The sequence below is a fragment of the Sciurus vulgaris genome, assembly GCF_902686455.1.
Source record: "Sciurus vulgaris genome assembly, chromosome: 15".
NCBI lineage: Eukaryota > Metazoa > Chordata > Mammalia > Rodentia > Sciuridae > Sciurus > Sciurus vulgaris.
In genome coordinates, this window is record NC_136476.1 from 64382460 (window position 1) to 64394329 (window position 11870).

Here is an 11870-nt window from a genome sequence, read left to right on the forward strand (position 1 = left end):
TTCTTCCAGAGGGGTGACCAGAGAAGGCATCATGGAGGTGGGGACTTTTGAATTAGACCTTGAAAGGCAAGTTGAAGGCAATGTGGAGAAGAGGATTCAGGGAGAGGTGATTGGATGAAGGCACAAGTGACCTGGCACTTCCTGTTGTGCCACAGATGAGAGGATTTACCAGTTGAGTGCTCTTGCAATGGGTGAGACTCTCAGTCAGTTTGTGCCCAACAATGAAAAGAGAGTTTTTTAAGGATATCTACAAACTTCAGGGTAAAAATGACAATAATTATTATGATTAGACATATAAAACACCTCAACTTTATTTTTTATTTACTTATTTTCTCTCTCTCTCTCTACATACACACACACACACACACACACACACACACATATATATATATATATATATATTTTTTTTTTTTTTTTTTTTTTTTTGCTAGTGCTAGGCATCAATCCCAGGGTCTCATGCATGCTACACAAACACTCTACCCTAGAGCTACACTTCTGGCCCCTCCTCACACTTTAAAAAGAATTTTTTTTAAAGTTTTTACAATTTATTAATCCTCATGAAAAAATCTCATGATCACCACAGATACAGTCATTGCAGAATCTTGACTCCTTTGGCTGTTATCCAATCTCCAGCTCACTTTTTGCCAGCACCAACATTGGCCTCCACAGGCCCCTGACTTTCTTCATTCTGTTCTTGTGTTCCTTTTGCTATTTCCTTGAGGTCTTTTTCTTTCTTACAGGCTGTGTCTTGCCAGTCTCTGTTTGGGTTCATTTTTCTTTGCATAATCCAATGAATCATAGATCATGCCAAAGCCAGTTGTCTTGCCACCTCCAAAATGGGTTCTGAATCCAAACACAAAGATGACATCTGGTGTGGTCTTATACATTTTGACTATTTTTTCTCGAATTTCTGTCTTAGGTACTGTTGTTTTCCCAGTGTGAAGAACATCAATGACCATTTGTTTCCTATGAAGTAGTCGGTTGGGATAGTTACTATGTCATTCATGAAGGTGGTAGATCCTCAGAAACCCAGGGAGGAAAAGAGAGCTAAAAAGAATTCTTGAATATTATCAAAGTTGGTATTTATAATGACTCTTATTATTTTTATTATACTGGTGAGAAAACTGAACTTCAGAAATATTAAGTGTCTTGCTGATAACCACACAGCAAATATTCTGTTAAGTTTTTAAGGAAAATACTCTTTTCATCAGAGCATAAACTAAAGGTCATGGGGAAAATAGTATGAATATTTACAAACAAACACAGCACAATTACGGAGTAAATCAAAAATCAAAATTTTTTTTTATCCTTTCCAGTTTATATTCTTCCAAACTGTGCTCTTCTAATTTTAAAATGAAAAATAGGAATATTTTGAATGCATCTAAGATGTAAGTGATAATAACTCTAAATTTTAAGATCATTCTTTATATCAAAGAGAAATTTCTTTTTGATTTCTTAACTATAAAGTAATTTATGCTCATTTCACAAAATGTGAAAGGAGAGGGCTGGGCATGTAACTCACTGCCAGAGTGTATGCCTAGTATATGTGAGGCCATGGGTTTAACCCCAAGCACCACCAAAAAAAAAGAGAAAGAGAAGGAGGAGGACAGCAGGAAGAAAAAGAAACAAAATTTGGGAAGGAAAAGAAAACTAGGGTAGGAAAAGACTCACTTTAATCCAATCACCACTTAATATTTTATTGTGTGATTTCTATTGTTTTATGCATATACATATTCATATATGTACTTCTTAGGCCATCAATTTCTTTCTCAGATTATTCATCAACAAAGGTGAAAGAAAAGACAAGTGGACCATCTGAATTATGTCAAACAGTGCATGCTAGATGAGTCACAAATTAGGATTGCTAGGATTGTTCCAAGTCTCACCATTGGAACAAACAGGATATAGAAAGGAGACCTTGGCCCAGTTTAACTGAAGACATCTGAACATTGAGAGCATATCTAAATTGTTGTTCCTTCTCAAATCCAGAAATTCCAGTGGGTTATACTAAAGTGAATGGTAAAGAGATCACTTTGAGACATGATCTAAAAAGTCACTGTTCCAGTAAGAATAGTTCATGAATCTAAGACTCCAAATGTTTTAACTACCACTTGCTGGTTCCAATGACATAATCTGAACAGTATGTCTGCACTGCCCAAAACATACAGTCAGATACAAGTGTGAATGATGGTATCTGGGAGTGCGAAATTGGTTGTCAGCATTAAGATGGTGGTCAGTAGGGAAATCAGAAAACAAGAAGATAACTCCTAGGGTCCTCAAAAAGAGCAGCTGACTTGCCCTCTCATTCATGCTTGCTACAAAGGAAAAACTCTTAGAGAGTTATCCATGACATTATTCTGAAAGGTACATGATCATCCCTTGAAATAAATGGTAAGGTAGTCCACAAATCATCTCATCTTTTCAAATTGGATATACCACTCCCTTTGCCACACCTGGGTGGGAATGATTACTACATTTGTCCCATTTCTATGCTTACACCACCACTCAGCATCACCTCACTTCTTCAGTTAACAATACTACCAACTTCAGGATCAGGCTCCTAATGAGAAAAGGTCAGATCCTCATACTTCACAACAAAATCCCTGGCACCAGTGGTTGTGCAATAAAACTATTCTCATAGGACTTGTCTCTTGAGAACATTCCCTGTGCTGGGAGAAATTACAATAAAAGAAAGGACCATTGCTGCTCTCAACACACTTGCAGTCTATTAAAATGCATATGTAACAAGAGCCAAGTGGGCAAGTCAGGGGTCCAGCATTAAATACTGCTTGGTGGGAAGGCTGACTGATTGTTCTAAGAGGAGAAGACTGAGGGCTTTTGGCAGAGTAGTCTAATGGAAAACATACTGCAGTCAGAACCTAAGTTCAAGTCCTGACAACATTACTTTCTAGTTGAGTGGCCTTGGCAACCTCTTGGAGCCTTTGAACTGGATGGCTTTGTCCCCTTCCTGCCATAAAATTCTATAACCCTCCATGACTCATCCTGAGATATAATGAAGACAAAATCAACTTTGTATAAGGAGAGAGGAACAAAAGGGCATTCAAGATATGAACAGTGTGAATTAGAAAAAAATGTGGTAGACTGCATGTAGCAGAGAAGAAGACCCTGAGAAGATGATAGCAATGCCTTCAATTGGGAGTTGGAAAAAATGGAGCATTATCAAGACCAGGGCTCCTACTGCCTTCTACTCCCAACCCCAGGCCCTCCCTTAATACAATAATTAAATTTCAGCTCTCTCTGACAACCATCCAGAATGCTAGAATGTTCAGATGGGCTCTGGTCTGAGAACTTAAGCTTGTTGCCTGTAACAACCCTACTCAAACTAGGTGAAGAAGAAATTATTGAAATAACTGAGGAGGATCCTATGAGATCCAGTTATAGAATATATCAGACAGGTCTCATGTGACCAGGAAGGTCATCAGGCACCTACTCAACTCCATCTAACCCTCTGAACCACATGTTTTTTTTCTAGTGCTGTAAGTCTGCTTCGTTCTTCTCTTCCTATATATCATTCTTGCCCAATACATGATATGGCCATAGCAGGAACTCTGCCCCTGATTCTTCATAAAGGTAGTGTTTCAGTGTTCAACATGGTTTTTTGTGACTCATTTCAAATTCTAGGGAAAGCCTTTGGCTGACCATCAACCAACTGATGGATCTGTAAGCTCTAAAATTTCTCAATTACTAGAAACCAACAAAACGTGTAGTACCCAGTTCTCCCCCTTCCAGGGCTATAATAAACAGGTTAAGCTAGAAAAAGAGAAGAAATTTATCTAGGACAAACAAATCAACTACTGTCTGCTACAGGATACTAGTGCATGATAGCTTGGACATTTTATAGCTCAAAAAGATTATGTGAGCTAACGTAATGCTCTAACTATCATTTGTAACAGTGTGTAGAAGAAAACATGAGCCAAGTTCTAAGCTGCTACAACTTTTGTAACAAAATTGGTTTTTAGATTGGGGGCTATCTTCATATCGTTTCTACCAACTGACCATGATCGTAGAATAAAAGAATTGTCAGATTGTCTCAATTTGATTCCACAAGGACATTCCTTCATACCATAAAACCTCTAGCACTTTTGAAATATACAAACAGATGCCTTCATGTGAAGAACAAAGGCCAATCACCTAGAAAATCATTTACTTTTAGAGTAATAGATGAAAAGCTGGGTAGAAAGTAAGATGACCAACCTCTGTGTCACTAAGGAGAACTTCAAGAGGCAAAAACTAACCTTTGTTTGATGTCAATCATATACCACACATTGTACCAAGGGCTGGCTGTGCATTTTCTTATTTAATCCTCATGAAATCTAAGAAGATACTGCTCACCCTACTACCCAAAGAGACTGAGCCTCAGGGAGGACAACTAACTTGTACAAAGTTGTGACAAAACCAATATTCAAAACAGAGTCCATCTGACTCTAAAGTATAAGCCTACTCGAATCCTTCACTCACACTAGTCAATACAATGGTTTTGGACACAGACTCAGGCCAAACTACTGGATTCTTAACCATTCTTACTACAGGGGACAAGTGATCCTGAAAAAAATGAGAGCTATTTAGAACCTACTCCCCAAAAGCTGTTTGAAGGATTGGGTTAACATATGTGAAGTGCTTAGGAAGATCCATGATACATCTAAAGCTCCTCACCCTTCATTTCAGCATATCCAGTTGGGATTCCAGCTCTGTAAGTCCAGATGTCTTCAGTTGAACTGGATCAGGGTGTCTGTCCATATGCTATTTGCTCTAATAATGACATTGGGAACAATCCTGGTTTATGGCAAGTTCAGTATGCAGGGTTTTATACAACTCAAATGATCTGCTTTGTCTTTTCTTCAGCCTCTGCTGATGAGCAATCTGAGAAGGAAATCATAGGCAAATAATGTACATGCACACATACAAATATGTGTGAAAGCAAAAGAACACATCAAAGTTATTGTTATTATTACCCCCACATTGTTTTGGATGCTGTGATCCATGAGCAGATGATTAATACTATGAAAGGTGAAAGTTATTTGCCTAGATCTGATTAGAGGCACACAAAAGTATTTGCAAACTACAAAATGTATCTAAATGTTGAAGGAAATGTAAAGAAATTCTGGCAAATATACTTAACCTAAGGAAAAATGCTGAAATCTTGCCAGCACTGACATTTTAGAAAGAAGGTAGACCAAATACAGAAGAAGAAGTAGAAGAAGGAATAAAATATGCTATCAGAGTGATAGCCCTAGGGGGATAAACTAAGTAACCTAATAGGTGTTTTCCATCTTTGAATTCTATGACTAGAATAGCAATGAAGGTTTTAGCTCAGAATTGGGATGCTGCAGACAACTTAGGAAGTCTATAGAAAAAAGCTTTTATATTACCTACCTGCACCATATCTGGCTTAAACTAGCACTGGCTGACTTCTATTTCCGTAAGTGCTCATTCACCATAACAACATCTTTAGACCCTGTGTGCGATCATCATGCACACACACATACAATTACAGCTCCAGATACATGAGCATTTGTGTGTAGATAGATTTTGAAAGTTAATGTTCATCCCTGATGCATTGGTTCTCTGATTTATATTCAATACATAGAGAATGTAAGCATATTTCTTTTAGAAGGGAAAGGAAGGGAAAAAAAATAAAACAATGACTGATATAGGTTGGAATTCATAGGTCAAATATTAATTCCCTGAATATTTCAGTAAATGAGCATTATACTTGTAACTTTCAATGTTTATCTAAAATGATAGTAGATGTTGTGGGAAAGAAGCGGTAGGGGGCAGGGAGAGAAAGCCATAACTTCCTCCAGAGTTCATTCTCAACATTATTTGGCCTACCTATTAAAATTATTATGATTATGTCTTTAAAGGTAAAAACATGTTCATACTGATCACATTAATTTCCTGATGGTAATGAATTTGAATTACAATGTGAAAATATTGAAACTAAATAACCACTAATGCTCTTGCAAAGGTTATTAAGAGCAGGAGATTTCTCCAGATGGTCTAGAAATTATGCCACAGTTACATAAGGTGTGGGTCAAATTCCATGATCTTAAGTTCAATTAACGTGTGGTTTTGTGCTACTTTCTTATAATATTATATGAGTAGATGAATATAACATTAAATGATCAGATCTTATAATGTAAAATTAATAGATTATTACCTGGGGCTTTTTAATCTTTTGCAAAATGATATTTGTTGAAATGGAATCTGACCCACATAAACAAATTTATCTTTATGAATGTGAATCTGATATGGCAGAAACCCTTTCAAAGCTCCACACCACATGTTCTTTCCATTACTAAATACTTTCAAGGATAAGCACTAAGTGCATGTAGAAGTTATTTCCATTGACTATTGCATCCAATTCTAACATATGAATCTTAAAATGTAGTAAATTATTATAAAAACTAGCTCAAACTGTTGCATTTAAAGGTACTCACTGTGTAATGTATGAGTACATGGAAAAATACATGAATAACTATTTCAGCATGTAATTCCCTCCAACTAGAATCCTTCATGTTGAAGATGATTATTACACATGCAGCCTTTTCACTCTTTCTTTCCCCATTGTCATCTAGTGACATTAAAGTAACTTTCTTGCATAAAGTCTCCCACCTTGGATTTTTCCCCAAGTTAAGATGCTTGAGTTCATAAAATCACAGGGCTCTTATTACATAGAGACTCTCATTGTACAAGTTCAACCTAGATAGCATCGTCCTCTGCGGGCACCAGCCAGATACTGTGCTTAGAGTCTGTGCAACCTTTATTCATTCGTACATTCCATTTTCAACTAATAGTTATTCATTGTGCCAGACACTGCTCTGAATGTTTCATGTGGCTAAAGACAGAATAGCAGGCAAGTAAGGAGTAGAGAAGAAACCCTACCTTCTTGACGCAGATTCTGATTATACAGTACTTTCTTTGTTAACAATAATTGCTTGTTACCTTACGACACTATACTTTAATTAGAAATGCCAATACAGGAAAATGTTAACTAGGTCTTGCACCTATTATCAAATATTAGACGTGGAAAATTACAAGCAGTTGTAGAAATGCACACTGATAATAAAAATGATGATGATGATAATAATAATAATAATAATAATAATCTGCCACTTATTGCTTAGCATGTGCCTGACACCATGACAAACTCTTTATATTTAATCATAAGATTATCAATTCTCTTAGACGAGGAATCATGTATATGTTAGTGGCTACCTCCCCAGTGTCATGCAAATTATAAATATTCAAAAATGCTTTTTGCCAAAGAAATGAATAGATGAATAAATGAATCTATTATTTCATTGAATGCCCAAGAGGTAGGTATTGTACCTTTCTTTATAGATGACTTAACTTAGAAGCAGAGAGATGAAGTATTCATGGCAAAATTAGGATTTAAACCCAGTTCTTATTGATGCTAAGATGTGTGGATATAACAGTACTCTGTAGCAAAGTCTCCTGGTATTTGGGGTCCTAAGTCATACTTTCTCATTAAATCAAACATATTCTTGATTAAACTATATGTATGGTTCTCTTTGATTTGATAAATATGCTTCATCACCTACTATGTTTCTAATCTTTCATGCCATCCCTGTAAATACTTACTCAGTGTTTATTCTGAACATTTATAATTAAATTTCAAAATAGTGTATCTTAACTTCTCTCCCTTCCACCCCCAGATTCAGTGGTTTCCTTACCAGAGAAAGCAAGCTCCTCAGGGATAAATGGGATCTGTCATTCCAATCAACTTCTTTGCACTTAAACTTGGTGTACTGTCGGGGCAGCACTGAGGGAGGAAAACCTTGGGCCAAGTTCCCACTCTCCTACTTTTCCAGCTCTAAGTTTTGTTTTTGTTTAATTTTGTTTAGTTGTAGATGGACACAATACCTTTATTTTATTCATTTATTTTTATGTGGTGCTGAGGATTGAACCCAGTGCCTTACACGTGCTAGTAAGCGCTCTACCCCTGAGCTACAACCCTGGCCCTCCAGCTCTGTGGTCTTCATATGTAACTGCTGAGAGTCTCCATTCTTCAAATGCAAAATGAGAACAATTGAAAGAAATAATATAAAATTGCAAAGTTCCTTCAGAGAACCTGTTAAAAAGTATGTGAGCAAGTAGAACAATCAGAAGCAGACCAACATACACGTGTGTGGTCGTGGTGCCAATCCTAGAGAAACCACCAAGGAGGCAGGCAGGGGTGTTAATCTGGGGGACTCTGGAGGGAGACTTGCTGAGAGTCAAATCCATGCTCGTCTCGTCTCCAGAGATGATGCTCAGAGGGATGTTCTCTCAAATGAAGTGTGGAAAGGGAGAATTACTTCTTGAGTCTGGGCCTGAGTGTTACTCTTTCTGGGAGGCCAATGTCAACTCAAGTAAGGGAAGTCTCAAGAGTTGAAACTGGTAGAGGGTCAAAGGTTTGGAATTAGATAATCTCTGAGGTTCCATCCAGCAATTGCACTTTATGATTCCAACCTCTGACCAATTTACAGGAGTAATTTAAATGGTCTCAAATGCCCTCTAAGAGTATTAAAGCAGAACACCATGGTATTGAGGGAAAGAGGGAGAGGAGAGCTAGTGAACAGCACCCACAATGCAAAGCCTCTAATGCTGGTGAAATGATTTCAAATGGAGCTGGCGAGCACAGCCAAGCAGACTTGAGAGGCACTGCGTTCTCTGCCTCAGCAATATATGTGAGTGCAGCCTCAGACAGAATTTTTTAAACACATACAGGAAAAAATAACTTATCAAATTTCACATTGAAAGAGAAGGCTCTTCCCTTATCTTGGCAAAAACCATCATCAATATACTGGATACCTGATTTGTGCCTTTTACTGGAGAGAGATACAGAAAGAAATGAGAAAAGCTTTTTACTCTCAAATATCTTATAATTAAATGAGGAAGATACAACAAACAGGGCTGCGTAAAGTGATCTCTACATAGAGGTACAACTAATCTGTTATGGAAAAACAAAGATTCAAACTAAGATACTAGAAGAAAGTTCTGTGGAGAACGTATTTTAAACTGAGTTTTGAAGAATAAGCGGAATTTATAATATGGGAAAAATTCAGGGGGGAAAAAAACTCTGGAATTTAAAAATAATGGACAAAGACCATAGAGAAGCAATTTCCTCAAAACACAATTTAAATGACTAATAAACATTTTAAAAGGGTCTACCTTGCTAATACTAAAAAAATACAAATTGAAATAATGCATAATGCAGAATCAATCCTCATCTACCAAATTGTCAGACTTTAAAAAAGGTTAACATCTGGTATTAGTACAAATTAGGATACTTTGTACAGTTCTTCTGAGAAATCAAACAATATATACATATATCGAGGCCTTTAAAAATGTTAATACATAGGAGGCTAAGGTAGGAAGATCAGGTTCAAGGCCAGCCTCTGCAACTTAGTGAGGCCCTGAGCAACTTAGCAAGACCTGATTAAAATAAAAAGTAAAAAGTTGTGGATGTGGTTCAGTGGTAAAGCACCCTTGAGTTCAGTTCCTAAGAACAACAACAACAAAAAGTTAATACAATTTTACCAAGTAAATTAAAATCTAATATTTTATTCTAAGGAAAAAAATCAGAGATAATATATAGATTATATACATATAAATATATATATATATATACACACACCACATATATATATAAAGACATGTTAAGGAATTATTTATAAAGATAAAATATTAGAAACTATTTAAGAGCTCAATGTAATAAAATATAATGTATTCAATACATATATTTTAAGAATATTTAATGACATTGTAAAATTTTCATAATACGCTAGGCAAAGAGTTCTAAATATATATGCACGTCTATATATTTATACATAATATGTATATGTACTTTGAAGCAAAGACTAGAAAATATATCTAAAGATATAATACTATTTCTGGATTATGGGATTGTATGATTTCATTCTATACTTAGTAACCTCTGGAATAGCTCAAAATTTTAATCAGAAAACAAAGTTACTTTAAAATAGTTTTTAAATGAGGTGGATTTAGACAAGTGGAGAATTGAAAAATGACATTTGATGCCAAAGAACAATATGAGTAAAGACAAAAACGATAGCTTAAAAGACCGTTCTGGAAGAGACAGAGTGGATGGGTGAGAAAGAGCAGGGTCAGTGGACCTGGAAGAGCAGCTGGGCTGTCCTGCTGAAGGCCTGGCCCATCCTGGTCATGGATGGGTCCGGTGATCCAGGCAGCTCCTCATCCGGGTAACCACGTGGTCATGCTGGTCTGTGTGAGGACAATCCGTTTGACAACTGCAGAACAGAGGATGGATCAAAGAGGGAAAACTAGAAGCAGAGAGAAGTCCTTTATAGACTCCAACCTAGAAGAGCCTTCCAAACTTTTTAGACCATAAGTATCTTTCAAATTGTGAGCCCAGGTTTTCACACACACACACAAATGCATACACAATTAGCCCCACAAATAACTAAAAAGCAGATTTCATGAAGGGGCAATAATCTTACCTTATGAGAGCTAATACTTTCTAGTCTGTTAGGTTCGATTCCCTTCTGCTTTATGACATTATGCATTTTTTTTTAATGCTGGCTACAATCCACAAAAATGATTTCATGACTTATAATATGGGGCTACTTTGGGAAAAATCCAAGCCTCCCTTTCCTCCCCCCAACTCTTCTCCCAACAACAGACCACACTCCAGTAATGGATTAAGACCAGGAACCCAGGCCCAGATCACGGCACCGAGAATTGGGGCTTTCAGGCCAAGAAGTCAAAGGGGAGACATCCTTGATCCCATATGGAGAAATATTTAAGGCTCTTGCTCCCTTGACCTCCCTTACTTGCTTGGAATGCTTCTTGGTCTTATATGTCACTTCCCACATAACCAGTGAGATCAGACAGGCTTGAGCTTTTATGTTCATCCTCTGTCAACCTTTCTTATCCCCAGAAGGCCAACAGAAAACCAGGTTAGCCCAGGAGAAAGGAGCCTGCTGAAGCAGATGTGAATCTAGTTCAGACATGAGCAATCCTTTTAGCTGGCATGCCATCCAACCTAAGTCCTAAAATAGAAATTTGGAACAAAAGCCCCATCCATCAGAAAAGTACGGTAAATTGGTAGACTGTCATTGGTGTGACTTACCCTTGGACACATATTCATAGGTAGTAACTGTGGATGGAAGTTATGTTTCCATCTATCCTTGCAGAAAATGTTTCAGTAATCCTAGTGAAAGATGATCCAGGCCTTACCTAGAACAGAGATTGTGGGGACAGCGAGTAGAGGATAGATTTTATAAACATCTGTGACAGAATCAGCCGAATTTGAGCCTCGCTGGGGAGAAGAGGAATACGGGGGTGGGGAAGATTGGGATACTTGGGAAACTGGGATTGAAACAGTGCATTCTAACATCATCGATAGGGACAGAAAACATGGGAAGAGGAACCAGTGTATGGAGAAAATGATGAGTTCTGTTTTGGTAGTGATCCAGATCAAAGAAAATTCAAAGCACAGACACAAATACATTTTGAAAGTTTCCAGTTTCTTATGGAAGAAAGCAGAATATGAAGGTCAGCTGAATCAAATAATAAATCAATTCACTATTATAAATTTCTGGATTCAGGTGGGACCAAGGGGTAACCCCTTTCATGCAGCAACTGAAAACAGCAACACCTATTATACATTTAACCAAGTTTTTGTGTTGACTTTTCCAGTTACCTCCTTAAAGAAACCTCACAACTGAGGGATATCAGGGTCAAGATCTCCAGTTTTTACAGATGAAAAACCTGGTCTCCAGAGGTGTGAGAAGGTTGTCTGGAATCACATGAGTTTCCAGCACTTTTCCCAGTACCTGTTCTACCTGTGTCCCCTGTAA

General features: G+C 37.2%; 1 pseudogene across 1 annotated transcript; it reads right to left on the bottom strand.

Moving 5' to 3' along the window:
- Window positions 1-533: 533 nt before the first annotated feature.
- Window positions 534-979, bottom strand: LOC306644609 (small ribosomal subunit protein eS24-like; annotated as a pseudogene). The gene has a single exon. The product of its transcript is annotated as a small ribosomal subunit protein eS24-like (transcript).
- Window positions 980-11870: the final 10891 nt, after the last annotated feature.